This window comes from Pristiophorus japonicus, unplaced genomic scaffold, assembly GCF_044704955.1.
Source record: "Pristiophorus japonicus isolate sPriJap1 unplaced genomic scaffold, sPriJap1.hap1 HAP1_SCAFFOLD_46, whole genome shotgun sequence".
NCBI lineage: Eukaryota > Metazoa > Chordata > Chondrichthyes > Pristiophoridae > Pristiophorus > Pristiophorus japonicus.
In genome coordinates, this window is record NW_027254363.1 from 1,320,765 (window position 1) to 1,337,224 (window position 16,460).

The 16,460-nt window shown below is 44.2% G+C and overlaps 1 non-coding gene and 1 pseudogene across 1 annotated transcript; one reads left to right on the forward strand and one right to left on the reverse strand.

The window, feature by feature from the left end:
* The first annotated feature begins 346 nt into the window (after window positions 1–346).
* On the forward strand, window positions 347–782 carry LOC139252353 (histone H2A-III-like; annotated as a pseudogene).
* A 7,173-nt stretch (window positions 783–7,955) lies between these two features.
* On the reverse strand, window positions 7,956–8,037 carry trnas-gcu (transfer RNA serine (anticodon GCU)). The gene has a single exon. It is a non-coding gene; the product is annotated as a tRNA-Ser (tRNA).
* Window positions 8,038–16,460: the final 8,423 nt, after the last annotated feature.

Consider the following 16,460-nt stretch of genomic DNA (forward strand, 5'->3'; position numbering starts at 1 on the left):
CCATTACATATAGTTTGAAACTGAACCCGAACTTAATCCTGATTGTAACAGCCTGGGACTTGCACGTGAAATGTGGATTAAGACAAAGGGAAAATAAAAGTGTTTGGACTTTTTTTTGGCTAATGGGGAAGTTACTAACATTATACGCAATTTTAACAATTATTGGCGGGATTTTTGAATTTCTAAATCCTTCGAAGACTGACTGTTCAGAACAGTCATTTGCGCCTCGATTTCTTTGGTGGGCTAAACAGGCTGCGATTGGTCATCCGAAAGGACCAATGAAATTCACCACAGAGCGACCAATCATAAGTTCGCTCCCTGCATTCCTCCAGAAGATATAAGGCAGATGTGGGAGGAGTTTCTCATTCTTTCCATGAACGTGTAGATTGTGGAAATATCTAGAAGATGAAAAACAGGCGGAAAAGCTCGGGCCAAGGCCAAGTCTCGCTCCTCCCGGGCAAGACTGCAGTTCCCTGTGGGCCGTGTTCACAGGCTCCTGCGGAAGGGGAACTATGCTGAGTATGTGGGTGCCGGAGCTCCGGTCTACATGGCTGATGTGCTCGAGTATCTGACCGGCTGAAATCCTGGAGCTGGCCCGCAACCCGGCCCACGACAACAAGAGGACCGGCACCATCCCCAGACACATGCAGCTGGCCATCCACAACGACCAGGAGCTCAACAAGCTGCTGGGAAAGGTGACCATCGCTCAGGGCGGGGTGCTTCCTGATATACAGGCTGTGCTGCTGCCCAAGAAAACCACCAGTGTGTCCAAGAGCAAGTAAAGAGGACAGGATTTAATCTAATAAACCAAAGGCTCTTTTCCGAGCCACCCACAGGATCAATGTAAGGGCAGGTTAATGCTCTATCGATCACAATTGTCCCAGATCTAAATTAACAATTCAATCTCTGCAATTAAGCGGTTAGGTTCCTGATCAGAAAGGACCCTCAGACATTGTCGGTTTTAAACTGGTCACTGCCGACAGACAGTGCAACAAGTTTGCTGTTATAAAATCCTGCTGTAAGGTACCATAAATCATTTCTGGCCTGCAAGGCCGTAAACATACACCGATTGCGATGGCCGGGTAGGTCTGCGACAGAAAAAGGTGAAGTGCATCTTCCTAGCTCTAGAGGTAGAATTCCTGTGGATGAGGGTAGCAGCAGACGGGATCAGACCTACTGTGTCCAAAACGGAAGCGATTCAGAGGGCACCCAGAAACCGTAACACGACGGAGTTGCATTCATTCCTGGGGCGGCTGAATTATTTTGGTCACTTTCTTCCCAAATTGAGCAGGCTGTTAGAACCGCCACACGTGCTCCTGCACAAAGGTCCTGAATGCTTCTGGGGGGACAGCCAGGAAAGGGCTTCTAATTGAGCACAACATTTGTTATGCTCCACCAATATGTTAACGCTATATGACCCATGTAAGAAACTTGATTTAACATGCGATGTGTCGTTCTATGGGGTCAGGTATGTGTTTCAGCATGTGAATGCCAATGATCAGTTACAGCCGGTAGCTTATGCCTCCAGAAGTCTGTCCCAGGCAGAACGGGGCTACGGGATGGTAGAAAAGTAAGCGCTTGCATGGATATATGGAGTAAAAAAATGCACCAGTACCTGTTTGGCAGGAAGTGTGAGCTGGAGACAGGTCACAAACCCCGAACGTCCCTTTTGGCTGACAGCAAGGCCATAAATGCAAATGGATTGGCCCCCATACAGAGGGGGCACTCACGTTCGCCGCCTATGACGACACAATTCAGCTCAGACCGGGCACTGAAAACTGCACCGAAGTACTCAGCAGGCTCCCACTTGCCACCACCGAGGGGCCAACCGAGCATGCTGCTGAGATTGTCATGGCTGTTGAAGTTGTCGAAAGCAAAGGCTCACCTGTGACAGACCGTCGGATCAAAATCTGGACAAATAGAGACCCACTATTGTCTTTAGTCAAGAAATGTGTCCTAAATGTGGACTGGGCAGCCACGTACGGGGCTTTCCCTGAGAAATTCAAACCATTTCACAGACACAAGGATGAACTTTCGATTCAGGCAAATTGCCTACTATGGGGAAACCGTGTAGTCATGCCCCAGATGGGCAGAGAGATGTTCAACAGAGAACTCCACAATGAACACCCAGGCATTGTCATGATGAAAGCAATTGCCAGGTCACAGGTTTGTTGGCCAGGGATAGATGCAGACCTGGAATTTTGTGTTCACAGATGCAACACATGTGCCCAGCTGGGCAATGCGCCCAGGGAAGTCTCACCTTAGCCGCTGGTCATTGCCCGCCAAACCATGGTCATGTATCCATGTGGACTACGCAGGGCCTTTCATGAGAAAAAATGTTTTTCGTTGCAGTCGAGGCCTACTTCAAATAGATCGAGTGTGACATTCTCAATTCAAGCACATCTTCCGCCAAGGTTTCAAGTCAACGTGCAATGTTCGCTCCCCATGGTCGACCGGACGCCTTTGTCAGCGACAATGGCCCGTGCTTTACAAGCATTGAATTCCAGGACTTCATGGCAGGAAATGGTATCAACCATGTCAGAACGGCACCGTTAAAGGCGGCCTCAAATGGTCAGTTGGAACGAGGAGTGCAGATAATCAAACAGTGAATGCTCAGAATCCAAGGGGGTTCCCTACAAAGCCGCTTATCATGACTCCTGTTGGCCAATAGATCCTGACCACAGTCGCTCACAGAGGTTCCACCCGCAGAGCTGCTAATGAAAAGGACACTCAAAACCAGGTTATCCATTATACACGCCACCATGAAAGAAATTGTTGAGAGCAGGCGCCAGTCACAATGTGACTACCATGACGAGAATGCGAGAGCACGATGTATTGATGTCAATGACTCTGGGTTTGTCCTCAACTACGCTGCAGGGCTTAAGTAACTCGCAGGCACTGTGATTGCCCAAAGAGGGGAATAGGATTCTGATAGTTAAACTTACCAATGGACAAATCTGCCGCAAACACGTGGATTAAACAAAAAGAGAGTTCAGCAACCACATAGAAGAAGCAGAGGAAGAACACGATATAGAGTTCACTCCTCCACAGGCGAGCGCACATCGGAACCAAGCGGAGGAGAGCCCAGTGATTGTGGGCAGTCCGGAAGGGCCTGATGCACCGCAAACAGCAGACACTCAGGCCAACGCCCAAAAACTGGATCCCCAACTCAGCCGCTCTACAAGGCAGCGTAAACCGCCAAAAAGACTTAACCAATGATCCCAATAAGTCTTTGGGGAGAGGTGTGCAGTTTTATTTGGAGCTGGTGTACTTGGGCACCGCCTTTGTCCCTTCCGAGGCGGCGTGCTTGGCCAGCTCCCCCGGCAGCAGCAGGCGCATGGCGGTCTGGATCTCCCGAGAGCTGATCGTGCGGCGCTTGTTGTGATGGGCCAGGTGGGAAACCTCACTAGTGATGCGCTCCAAAATATCGTTCACAACCGAGTTCATGATGCCGATGGCCTTGGAGGATATGCCAGTGTCAGGGTGTACCTGCTTCATCACTTTTTAGATGTAAATGGAGTAACTCTCCTTCCTCGACTTTCTGCGCTTCTTGCTGCTCTTCGGTGGTATTTTAGTGACCGTTTTCTTGGCGCCTTTCTTGGCAGTATCTAATAAGAACATAAAAACATAAGAATTAGGAACAGGAGTAGGCCTTCTAGCCCCTCGAACCTGCTCCGCCATTCAACACGATCATGGCTGATCTGGCTGTGAACTCAGCTCCACTTACCCGCCCGCTCCCCATAAACCTTAATTCCATTATTGGTTAAAAATCTATCCATCTGTGACTTGAATACATTCAATGAGCTAGCCTCAACTGCTTCCTTGGGCAGAGAATTCCACAGATTCACAACCCTCTGGGAGAAGAAATTCCTTCTCAACTAGGTTTTTAATTGGCTCTCCCGTAGTTAGAGGCAGTGACCCCAACTTCTATCTCCCCGACCAGTGGAAACAACCTACTTGCCTCTATCTTGTCTATCACTTTCATTTATTTTAAATGTTTCTATAAGGTCACCCCTCATTCTTTTGAACTCCAACGAGTAAAACTGTTTCCCCCGGTGGTGGGAGCGTGCTCAGCAGCCGCCATATTGGTCAGGGCGGTCTCACGGCGCATGCACGGTCCTTTGTGCAGGGAAAAAAGGGTGACCGGTGCTTCAGGATGTCTGTCAGTTTGATTGGTCACATGTTTATGTCCAGCTCAGTGGCCCCTGAAAGGGAGCCTTGTTGTTGTGATAGTTGTCTGGTGACCCTGGGCCAGCACGCCTCACGCTGTTCGGTCAGACCAGCCCACGGTAACAGTATTGGGCCAACAAAGTCTCATCTCCTTGGGTCAACCCGAACTCACACTATTGGGCCAGACCGGGCTCACCCTATTGGGTCACGCAGGCACATCCTATTGGGCCAGCTCGGGTTCCCCCTATTTGGCCAGCACAAAAGGCCCAGTGATCAGCAGAGAAAATCAGCAGCTCATTTATTTTATTCTCACTTTGCGTACTTAACCAACCATGTAAACTGGAAATGATGAATACCATCTGGCTTTGAATGTGGAAGGAGACACATTTTTCTGTTCTGTCTGTGGGAAAATATTTCAAACATCAGTGTGACTGTAAAAGCACCGAGACACACATACACTATCGGAGTGAGAATGTTCCAGTTTACTGAATGTGGAAAGAGCTTCAACCAGTTACACAGCCTGAAAAACATCGCACCATTCACAGCGGAGAGAAGCTACACGTGTGCTGTGTGTGGACGAAACTTCAACTGATCGCCCAACCTGGAGAGACATAAGGACAACTGCTCCATGGAGAAATCATGGAAATGTGGAGACTGTGGAATGGATTCAGTTCCCCGTCTGATCTAGAAATCCTTCATCGCATACACACTGGGGAGAGACCATTCACCTGCTCTGTGTGTGGCCAAGGTTTCACTCAGTCATCTGATCTGCTGAAACTCTAGCGAGTTCCCACTGGGCAGGTGTGGGAAGGGATTTACTCAGTCATTTGAATTGCGAGTTCGTAAGGGACTGCAGGGGTTGGGTTCTACTGTCCTTACTGCTGTTAATCACATCCTGACTGAATCGTGTTCATTCTGTCAGTTGGGATTTGTTTCTGCTGATGTTAATCACCCATAAAACTGGGCTGGAGTTTAATATTTTGATATTTCAAATAACACAGTGTGTCGATACTCGATGTCTCCATGATAAGAGGTGACAAATTGATGTCTTGTTATCGAACGCTTCATTTTGCGCCTTTACTCCTTTCTACCTCTAGATTGTATCAGTTCTCAGACCTTTGGTTACTCTCAGGACAAGTCACAGTTCCCCATACCGTCCAGAGTGCCTTGATGTCCAGGGTAGGGATAGCTAACACGCCCAGGATCACTAAACACAAAATCCAGTCTGTTAATTACTTACACATACTGGAATTTTCTTGTGCCCACAACATCTCTCTCAGCTTCAATGTGTGAATAGAGTATCACACCTGCAAAGCTTGCTTCAATTTAAATTTGAATCCACTGAGTAAATGTATTTTTTTAAAATATCTGTAAGTAAACCGAACACATCAACTAATTGGCAAAGGTTTAAAGTCAACTAGATGGACAAGTAAAAACATCATGAGCCAATAACACAGCTCGATATTCACAGGAGAAAGTATGTTATCTAAGTCCTCGAATGTCAGTTGGTGAGATGAGAGACTGAATCTTTTTCCACACTCAGGCGGTAAACGGTCTCTCCCTGATGTGTTTCCACCAAACGCACATCTGCAACCAATCCCACAGTCCCCACATTTACAGTGTTTAGTCAGCTAGGCACACGAGTCTCGGAGGTTGACGAATAGTTGAAGTTCTATCAACACGCAGAACATGTGTCCTGTTTCTCACCGCTGTGATTGGTGTTTTTCCAAAGGCTGATGATAACGTGATCCTGATGAATCTGTTGATTCTCTCAAATCTTGACGTGATGTTTGGTTTGAGTTACCAAGCTGCAGATTCTCCCATTCTAATACCCTGCAAATGTAGGTTGCAAAAGTTGTTCCTTTAAGTACAGGATATAAATTCAGAATCGACAAATCTAGATTCTATAGGACATCCTGTCCGCTCCTGTCCCTCCAACGATGTAAAAGCCTTATTCTAGACACACTCCCTCCATCCTTAATTTCTAAAATCAACTGCGAGTTACTTTCTCCAGGAAGTTCTGAATCTGGCTGGGTGCAATTCCACAGAAATTTGTTAACCTCTAGTGCTTCACCATCAGTCGAGTCAGTGAGTGTCAGCAGGATTTCCGCTGTGGTAGGCATCACAGCCGAATCCAATCCTACCCCCAAATGACATCGACAAACCTCCCAGTTGAAGTCACTGCATCAGTATCAAGAGCAAGCGCAGTGGCTAATTTTTAGTCATATTTAGCCCAGTGGTACTGAGGACAATTATAACCCCTGAACTGCTGCCTTGCCTGAGATCAACTAACAGCCCAGACCATGGACCGAACTTGGGAACTTCCCAGTCAGTATTGCAGAGTGTTCTAAAATTTGGATGGTTGAGGGAGGGTTGGAAAGAATATTTTGAAACACATTTTACTCCACCTTTAAACAAAACCTTCGTCACACTGGACAATTCTGAAATTTTTCCAAATTAAACAAGCAAGTCAAGTGGATTATAAAAACAATGTGCAATTTTAGAAAGGCTCAAGTCACTCGAATAGACAGCTTTACACTCACAGGACTTTACAGAAGGGAGCGAATGTTAATGGGAGCTCGGTTAGTGAAGTCCGCCGACACTTTGTATTAAACTGGACTGTTCCTTTAAGTATAAATAGGCAGAGAAAAGAGAGTCCGTGTCCCTTTAAATATCTGCCCCATTCCCCCGGGCAGTGTGAGGAGCAAAGGCGCGCAACCTCTTGAGATACTGACACAGCAAATACCGCCGAATTGGTTCCCGCAAGTTCCTAAAGTCCTAAGAAATACGTTACATCAGGCTAAGTAGAACAACTGAAAAGACTGCTCACAGAGTCGTTGCTATGTGTGTGTGTGTGTACACAAAACACATCATTCTTAATCTTTGCGAGGGATAAGCTACTTTCTGCACCAGTTATTGTCCAGCATTTTATTTCATATTTTTTACAATGTAATAGCAGAGTGTTTAATTCATTTACCATTTATTGATGACCCATTGTCTTGTGTGCTATTGTTTAGAAAGTGATGACAGAATGACCATTCCGTTACCAAGGTAAGCATGTCTGTCCGCAGTAGTCAGTGGGAAGGGAATTAAATCTTTGCCTTGGGATTTGGACGCTGTGGGAACATCGGCGCAAAATCACACGTTTTAATGTGAAATGTGTGTGGTTTCTCACATGTCGACCGGCTGTGAGAAATGGAACTTTGAGTAAAAAATGGCGGGGCTCGTCCGCGAATCTCTCACATATCAAATCACATATCTCATTCCGAAGTGAGAATAAAACCCCTAGACCAACGAGCCGCCGACAGTGAAAAACGCAGCTCTCAGATTCTGACGGTAATGAGAAAAGATATTAGCCCCATCGTGCTTCTGCTATCCCTCAGAAAACTATCTAATTAATCCCCCTCTCCATAATCCTACAAATGTTATCCTTTTGAAGAATATATTCTTAATTTGAGACATGACATGAGCAAAGTACAGCATCCTTGCAAGTAAAAGGCGAATTTGAATGACAAACCGATCAGCAAGGTCAACGCTGTAAGACAACGACGAAGCGAATGGGATTCGAACCTATGCATGCAGAGCACACTAGATTAGCAGTCCATCGCCTTAACCTCTCTAATTAGTCCCCCTCGCCATTATCCTGCAAATGCTCTCCTTTTGACGAATATATTATTAATTTGAGACATGACATGAGAAAAGAACAGCATCCCTGTAATAAAAGTGGAATTTGGCGATGACGTTAAATATGAATGTCAAAACGTGGTCAAGCTGTACACCAACGATGACGAGGATGGGTTTCGAACCCAAGCATGCTGAGCACAATGGATTAGCAATCCATCGCCTTAACCTCCCGGCCACCTCGCCTCTGCTTCAACAATCGTCAGCCATTCAATCTCCTGCTTTTTGTATCCAAACAGAAATAATGTGCAAGAAAGGCCACTTCACAGCTTGCTCTGCCCGTGCATGCAGATCGACAATTATGAATGCTTGCCATGAGATTCTTGAAACAAACAGCCTTCCTTTGCTTCAGGTGAGTGACTGGAAGAGATGGTTGGTTTTTCGCCAGAATCACAACAAAGAATATAAAATTTCACGTAGCGAGCTACGTTGACCGCGGAAGGACACAAACCTGCAAACTTCTGATAAATTTGCGGTTGTAATCGAAGGCAGACGCCTTATCTATTAGGCCACTCGGCCTCTGCCTGCACCAGCCGTTGTGTTATTGTGTATATTGCGAGCAAATTCGGGGCAACTGCAATATCAAGGAGCGGATTTTGGAAAAGATGAGCATATTTCGAGTGAATGAACAGGTGCACTGCGATCTGGGTGCGCACCGGCGCAGGCAAGCCAAATGTCAATTGGAACACACAGTTTAACAATTCGGTCATTGCAGCTGAAATGATACACCTTCTGAAACAATACAGGATGACCCGGGTTTATGAGAAAATCCATTTCAAAGGGAAAGATTATGAACCTGTACTGACAACCAGCCCATTTAAACAGACACAGAATAATCCGGGACTGCAAGGACATCCCCTTTGCCCAGATGCAGAATAACCCTTGACTGACAGCAGTTCCCTTTTAAAAGAATAAAGTGAGATTTCGATCATCCCTGAAGGCAATTGTGCAGTGGGGCTCAGGACCACGCGAGGCAGAGGCTGTTATTGAAGCCACAGGTGATAAACAGGCAGAAAGGAGGGAGGGACGTTAAACCAGCCCAGTCTGAAATATATAAGTATTTAACATTTTAATAAAATGAATGCATTTAAATTGTATTTAAAAAAAATTTAATTTGAGTGGTTTTAAATAAATAAATAATTGATTCTTAATCTATGTATTTTTTGATTGAACGAAGGCTGTGTGACTAGAAGAATTCAATTGGAAATGAGGGGTGCAGTCAATAAATATCCAAACACAGTAAGCCCATGGTGGAAGACAAGCCATGAGGGAAGATGTGGGATACAAGAGCGATCTTTTAAAGTCGCGTGTGTCTTTCTGTTGGATCTGACAGCAGTTGCTTGTGCTGTGAAAGAGGTCAAATGTAAGAGAGCCCCGTGCAGGCAGAACAGAAAAAGCATATTTATTTTGGAAGTTAAAAATTTAGGATTATATATAAATATACACATATATATATACATGTATAAACAAAGTCAGTCAGTCAGTCATGTCTTGTCTTGGTTTGATTTGATTTGAATTTGAAAATAAGGATGGAGGATGTCATCATATCACACAGCCCACACGCAAGCCCTACCTAAAATCGCTATATTTCTAACTTGTGTATTTTCCCTTCTTTCAGATGTGGAATAGCAAAATCCCACAGCAGATTCTTCTACCGTCAGAGAGTCCACGAAAAAGTGTTCAATCAAATCAGTACGGTTTCAAGTTGCATGCAATGCATTTTTCTCACATGACAGTAAAATCGCACAGCACGTTTGCACACACACTGGCTTACGCAAAGACACAAACAAACCAAAATTCCTGCACCCTCCAAAGGCAGTTTTTGAAATTTAGAATGTGAACTCCGGGTCAGACAGCACATCACTTTTAAACAGACACAGAATGAAGCGGGTTTGATAGCACACCATTTTAAAGAGACAGAGAATGACCTCGGACAGACAGCACATCCCCTTATAAGGTACACGGAAATAGAATGAATAAAAACAGATAAATATGTAAAACTCGGCAGGTCGCGCAGATTTTGATGAGGAAGATTCCGGTTTCACGTTCTGGCGGATGATCATTCCGATATTTTAGGAAAAAGTTAAAGATTACAGATTTTTTCAACAAAAAGAGCGCCTGAAAAAAATATGCAGCGAGAAAGGTCAAATGGCAACGTCTGTGATACAGTGGAACGCAGGAGTGATTAAATAATAAATGGCACAATGGAGAAAGGCAAACTGGGTGGTAATCGGACAATAACGTAACAAAGGATGGTCCAGAGGAGGTGTTAGTGGGAATAGCAGAACCATTAACAGACAATGAGAGCGGTACTTATCATCCGATACGTTGAACCTAATGTTGAGGTCAGAAGGCGAGTACATGCCTATAATATAGGGTGTCACCGCCTTTTAATCAGACCAGGCAGCTTTGCCAGCCCGGATTGAATTCTTGTCCGCTTTGAATTCGGCAGCCAAGGTTCGAATTCAAAAGGCAGCTTCTCTCATCTTTTCAGCTCTAGAGAAACAGGACGCACTCATATTCAGGGCAGAGGTGGAGATTGACACTGAATGTATGCTTATCTCAATTGAGGTGAGCTCATGCGTACAGACAGCAAGATATACTGATCAAGTATTGGACGGAACCAAACAAGGGTTTAGGTGATGCACCGAGTCACAGAGCCGAGTACCTCTGAGATATTTTAACTTTACTCAGTTTGGCGGGTTTCACTTTGCTCTGGGATTTGGATGCGAAAGGAACATCGGCGCAAAATCACACGTTTTAACGTGAAATATGTCTGTTGTCTCACATGTCGAGTGGCTGTGAAAAGCGGAACTTTGAGTAAAACATGGCGGGGCTCTTGAGGGATTTGGCCCGAGAGCTCTCGCATTTCAAATGTGATCATTTCTGAGCGAGAATCATATCCCTAGACCAACGAGCCGCCGACAGTGAAAAGCGCAGCTCTCAGATTCTGACGGTCGTGAGAAAAGATATTAGGCCCATCGTGCTTGTTCTGTCCCTCAGGGAACTATCTAATTAGTCCCCCTCGCCATTGTCCTGCAACTGTTCTCCTTCTGACGAATATATTATTATTTTGAGACATGACATGAGAAAAGTACAGCATCCCTGGAAGTAAAAGGGGAATTTGGCGATGATGTTAAATATGAATGTCAAAACGTGGTCAAGCTGTACGCCAACAACGACGAGGATGGGTTTCGAACCCAAGCATGCTAAGCACAATGGATTAGCAATCCTTCGCCTTAACCTCTCGACCACCTCGTCTCTGTTTTAACAATCGTCAGCCATTCAATTTCCTGCTTTTTGTATCCAAACAGAAATAATGTGCAAGAAGGACCAATTCACAGCTTGCTCTACCCGTGCATGCAGAACGACAATGGTGAATGATTGCCATGAGATTCTTGAAGCAAACAGCCTTCCTTTACTTCAGGTGAGTGACTGGAAGAGATGTTGGTTTCTCGGCAGAATCAAAATAAACAATATAAAATTGCACGTATCGAGCTAAATTGACCGCGGAAAGACTCGAACCCGCAACCTTCTGATAACTTTGTCGTTATAATCGAAGTCAGGCGCCTTATCCATTAGGCCACGCGGACGCTGCCAGCACCATCCATTGTGTTGTTGTGTATATTGCGAGCAAATTGGGGGCAACTGCAATATCAACGAGTGGATTTTGGAAAAGATGAGCATATTTCGAGTGAATGAACAGATGCACTGCGATCTGGGTGCGCACCGGCGCAAGCAAGTCCAATGTAAATTGGAACACAACAGTTTAACAATTCGGACATTGCAGCTGAAATCATACTCCTTCACAAACTATACAGGATGACCCGGGTTTATGAGAAAATCCGTTTTAAAGGGAAAGATTATGAACCGGAACTGACAACCAGCCCATTTAAACAGACACAGAATGATCCGGGACTGCAGGAATATCCCTTTTAACCAGATGTAGAATAAACCTTGACTGACAGCAGTTCACTTTTAAAAGAATAAAGTGAGATTTCGATCATCCATGAAGGCAATTGTGCAGTGGGGCTCAGGACCACGCGAGGCAGAGACTGTTATTGAAGCCACACGTAATAGAAAGGCAGGAAGGAGGGAGGGACGTAAAACCAGCCCAGTCTGAAATATATAAATATTTAACATTTTAAGAAAATAAATGCATTTATATTTATTTAAAAAAAATTTAATTTGAATTGTTTTAAATAAATAAATAATTGATTCATAATCTAAGTATTTTTTGATTTAACGAAGGCTGTGTGACTAGAAGAATTCCATTGGAAATGAGGGGTGCAGTCAAAAAATACCCAAATACAGTAAGCCCATGGTGGAAGACAAGTCATGAGGGAAGATGTGGGCTACAAGGGCGATCTTTTAAAGTCGCGTGTGTCTTTCTGCTGGATCTGACAGCAGCTGCTTGTGCTGTGAAAGAGGTCAAATGTAATAGAGCCCAACGCAGGCAGAACAGAAATAGCATATTTATTTTGGAAGTTAAAAATTTGGGATTATATATAAATATACACATATATGTATACATGTATAAACAAAGTCAGTCAGTCAGTCATGTCTTGTCTTTGTTTGATTTGATTTGAATTTGAAAATAAGGATGGAGGATGTCATCATATCACACAGCCCACAGGCAAGCCTTGTCTAAAGTCGCTATATTTCTAACTTGTGCATTTTCCCTTCTTTCAGATGTGGAATAGCAAAATCCCACAGCAGATTCTTCTACCCTCAGAGAGTCCACGAAGGAGTGTTCAGTCAAATCAGTACTGTTTCAAGTTGCATGTAATGCACTTTTCTCACATGACAGTAAGGTCGCACAGCACGTTTGCACACACTCTAGCTTACACAAACACACAAACAAACTAAAATTCCTCAACCTCCAAAGGCAGGTTTTGAAATTTGAAATTGGAAATCCGGGACAGACAGCACATCCCTTTTAAACAGACACAGAATGATGAGGTTCTGAAAGCACATCATTTTAAGAGACAGAGAATGATCTCGGACGGACAGCACATCCCCTTAAAAGGGACACGGAAATAGAATGAATAAAAACAGATAAGTATGAAAAACTCGGCAGGTCGAGCAGAATTTGTGGAGGAAGAATCCGGTTTCACGTTCTGTCGGATAATCATTCCGAGATTTTAGGAAAAAGTTAAAGATTACAGATTTTTTCAACAAAAATAGCGCCTGGAAAAAATACGCAGCGAGAAAGGTCAAATGGGAACGTCTGTGATACAGTGGAACGCAGGAGTGATGAAATAATAAATGGCACAATGGAGAAAGGCAAAGTGGGTGGTAATCGGGCAATAACGTAACAAAGGATGGTCCAGAGGAGGTGTTAGTGGGAATAGCAGAACCATTACCAGACAATGGAAGCAGTGCTTATCATCCGATACGTTGAACAAAATGTTGAGGCCAGCAGACGAGAACATGCCTACAATATAGGGTGTCACCGCCTTTTAATCAGACCAGGCAGCTTTGCCAGCCCGGATTGATTTCCTGTCCGCTTTGAATTCGGCAGCCAAGGGACGAATTCAAAAGGCAGCTTCTCTCATCTTTTCAGCTCTGGAGAAACAGGACGCACTCATATTCAGGGCGGAGGTGCAGATTGACGCTAATGTATGCTTATCTCAATTGAGCTGAACTTATGCGTACAGGCAGGAAGATATACTGATCAAATATTGGCCGGAACCAAACAAGGGTTTAGGGGATCCAACGAGTCACAGAGCCGAGTGCCTCTGAGATATTTTAACTTTACTCACTTTTGGTGGGTTTCACTTTGCTCTTGGATTTGGATGCTTATGGATCATCGGCGTAAAATCACACGTTTTAACGTGAAATATGTCTGTTTTCTCACATGTCGAGCGGCTGTTAGAAGCGGAAATTTGAGTAAAACATGGCGGGGCTCGTCCGGGATTTGGCCCGTGACCTCTCACATTTCAAATGTGATCATTCCGAAACGAGAATCATAGCCGTGGACCAGCGAGCCGCCGACAGTGAAAAGCGCAGCTCTCAGATTTTGACAGTGGTGAGAAAAGATATTATGGCCCATCGTGCTTGTGTTGTCTCTCAGACACCTATCTAATTAGTGCCGCTCGCCATTGTCCTGCAACTGTTCTCCTTTTGACGAATATATTATTAATTTGAGACATGACATGAGGAAAGTACAGCATCCTTGTAAGTAAAAGGGGAATTTGGCGATGAGGTGAAATATGAATGTCAAAACGTGGTCACACTGTGAGCCAACGACAACGCGAATGGGATTCGAACCCATGCGTGCAGCGCACAATAGATTAGTAATCCATCGCCTTAACTTCCCGGCCACCTCGGCTTTGCTTGAACAATCATCAGCCATTCAATCTCCTGCTTTATGTATCCAAACAGAAATAACGTGCAAGAAAGTCCACTTCACAGCTTGCTCTGCCCGTGCATGCAGATCGACAATGATGAATGCTTGCCATGAGATTCTTGAAGCAAACAGCCTTCCTTTACTTCAAGTGAGTGACTGGAAGAGATAGTTGGTTTCTCGGCAGAATCACAACAAAGAATATAAAATTTCACTTATCGAGCTAAGTTGAACCGAGGAAAGACTCGAACCCGCAATCTTCTGATAACTTTGCTGTCATAATCAAAATCAGTCGCCTTATCCATTAGGCCACGCAGACGCTGACAGCCATCCATTGTGCTGTTGTTTATATTGCGAGAAAATTGGGGGCAACTGCAATATCAAGGAGTGGATTTTGTAAAAGATGAGCATATTTCGAGTGAATGAACAGATGCACTGCGATCTGGGTGCGCACCGGCGCAGGCAAGCCCAATGTAAATTGGAACACAACAGTTTAACAATTCGGTCATTGCAGCTGAAATCATACTCCTTCTCAAACTATACAGGATGACCCGGGTTTATGATAAAATCAGTTTTAAAGGGAAAGATTGTGTATCGGAACTGACAACCAGCCCATTTAAACAGACACAGAATGATCCGGGACTGCAAGGACATCCCTTTTAACCAGATGTAGAATAAAACTTGACTGACAGCAGTTCCCTTTTAAAAGAATAAAGTAAGATTTCGATCATCCATGAAGGCAATTGTGCAGTGGGGCTCAGGACCACGTGAGGCAGAGACTGTTATTGAAGCCACAGGTGATAGACAGGCAGGAAGGAGGGAGGGACGTAAAACCAGCCCAGTCTGAAATATATAAATATTTAACATTTTAAGAAAATAAATGCATTTAAATTGTATTTAAAAAAAATCGAATTTGAGTTGTTTTAAATAATTAAATAATTGATTCATAATCTATGTATTTTTTGATTGAACGAAGGCTGTGTGACTAGAAGAATTCCATTGGAAATGAGCGGTGCAGTCAATAAATACCCAAACACAGTAAGCCCATGGTGGAAGACAAGCCACGAGGGAAGATGTGGGCTACAAGGGCGATCTTTTAAAGTCGCGTGTGTCTTTCTGCTGGATCTGACAGCAGCTGCTTGTGCTGTGAAAGAGGTCAAATGTAATAGAGCCCAGCGCAGGCAGAACAGAAACAGCATATTTATTTTGGAAGTTAAAAACTTGGGATTATATATAAATATACACATATATATAAACATGCATAAACAAAGTCAGTCAGTCAGTCATGTCTTGCCTTGGTTTAATTTGATTTGAATTTGAAAATTAGGATGGAGGATGTCATCATGTCACATAGCCCACACGCAAGCCCTGCCTAAAATCGCTATATTTCTAACTTGTATATTTTCCCTTCTTTCAGATGTGGAATAGCAAAATCCCACAGCAGATTCTTCTACCGTCAGAGAGTCCACGAAGAAGTGTTCAATCAAATCAGTACGGTTTCAAGTTGCATGCAATGCGTTTTTCTCACATGACAGTAAGGTCGCACAGCACGTTTCCATACACTGTAACTTACACAAACACACAAACAAACTAAAATTCCTTAACCTCCAAAGGCAGGTTTTGAAATTTGAAATTGGTAATCCGGGAGAGACAGCACATCCCTTTTAAACAGACACAGAATGATGAGGTTCTGATAGCACACCATTTTAAAGAGACAGAGAATGATCTCGGACAGACAGCACATCTCCTTAAAAGGGACACGGAAATAGAATGAAGAAAAACAGATAAATATGTTAAACTCGGCAGGTCGTGAAGAATTTGTGGAGGAAGACTCCGTTTTCACGTTCTGTCGGATAATCATTCGGATATTTTTATCAAAAGTTGAAGATTACAGATTTTTCAACAAAAATAGCGCCTGGAAATAATACGCAGCGAGAAAGGTCAAATGGGAACGTCTGTGATACAGTGGAACGCAGCAGTGATTAAATAATAAATGGCACAATGGAGAAAGGCAAAGTGGGTGGTAATCGGGCAAGAACGTATCAAAGGATGGTCCAGAGGAGGTGTTAGTGGTAATAGCAGAACCATTACCAGATAATGTGAGCGGTGCTTATCACCCGATACGTTGAACCTAATGTTGTGGCCAGAAGACGACAACATGCCTACAATGTAAGGTGCCACCGCCTTTTAATCAGACCAGACAGCTTGGCCACCCCGGATTGATTTCCTGTCCGCTTTGAATTCGGCAGCCAAGGGACTA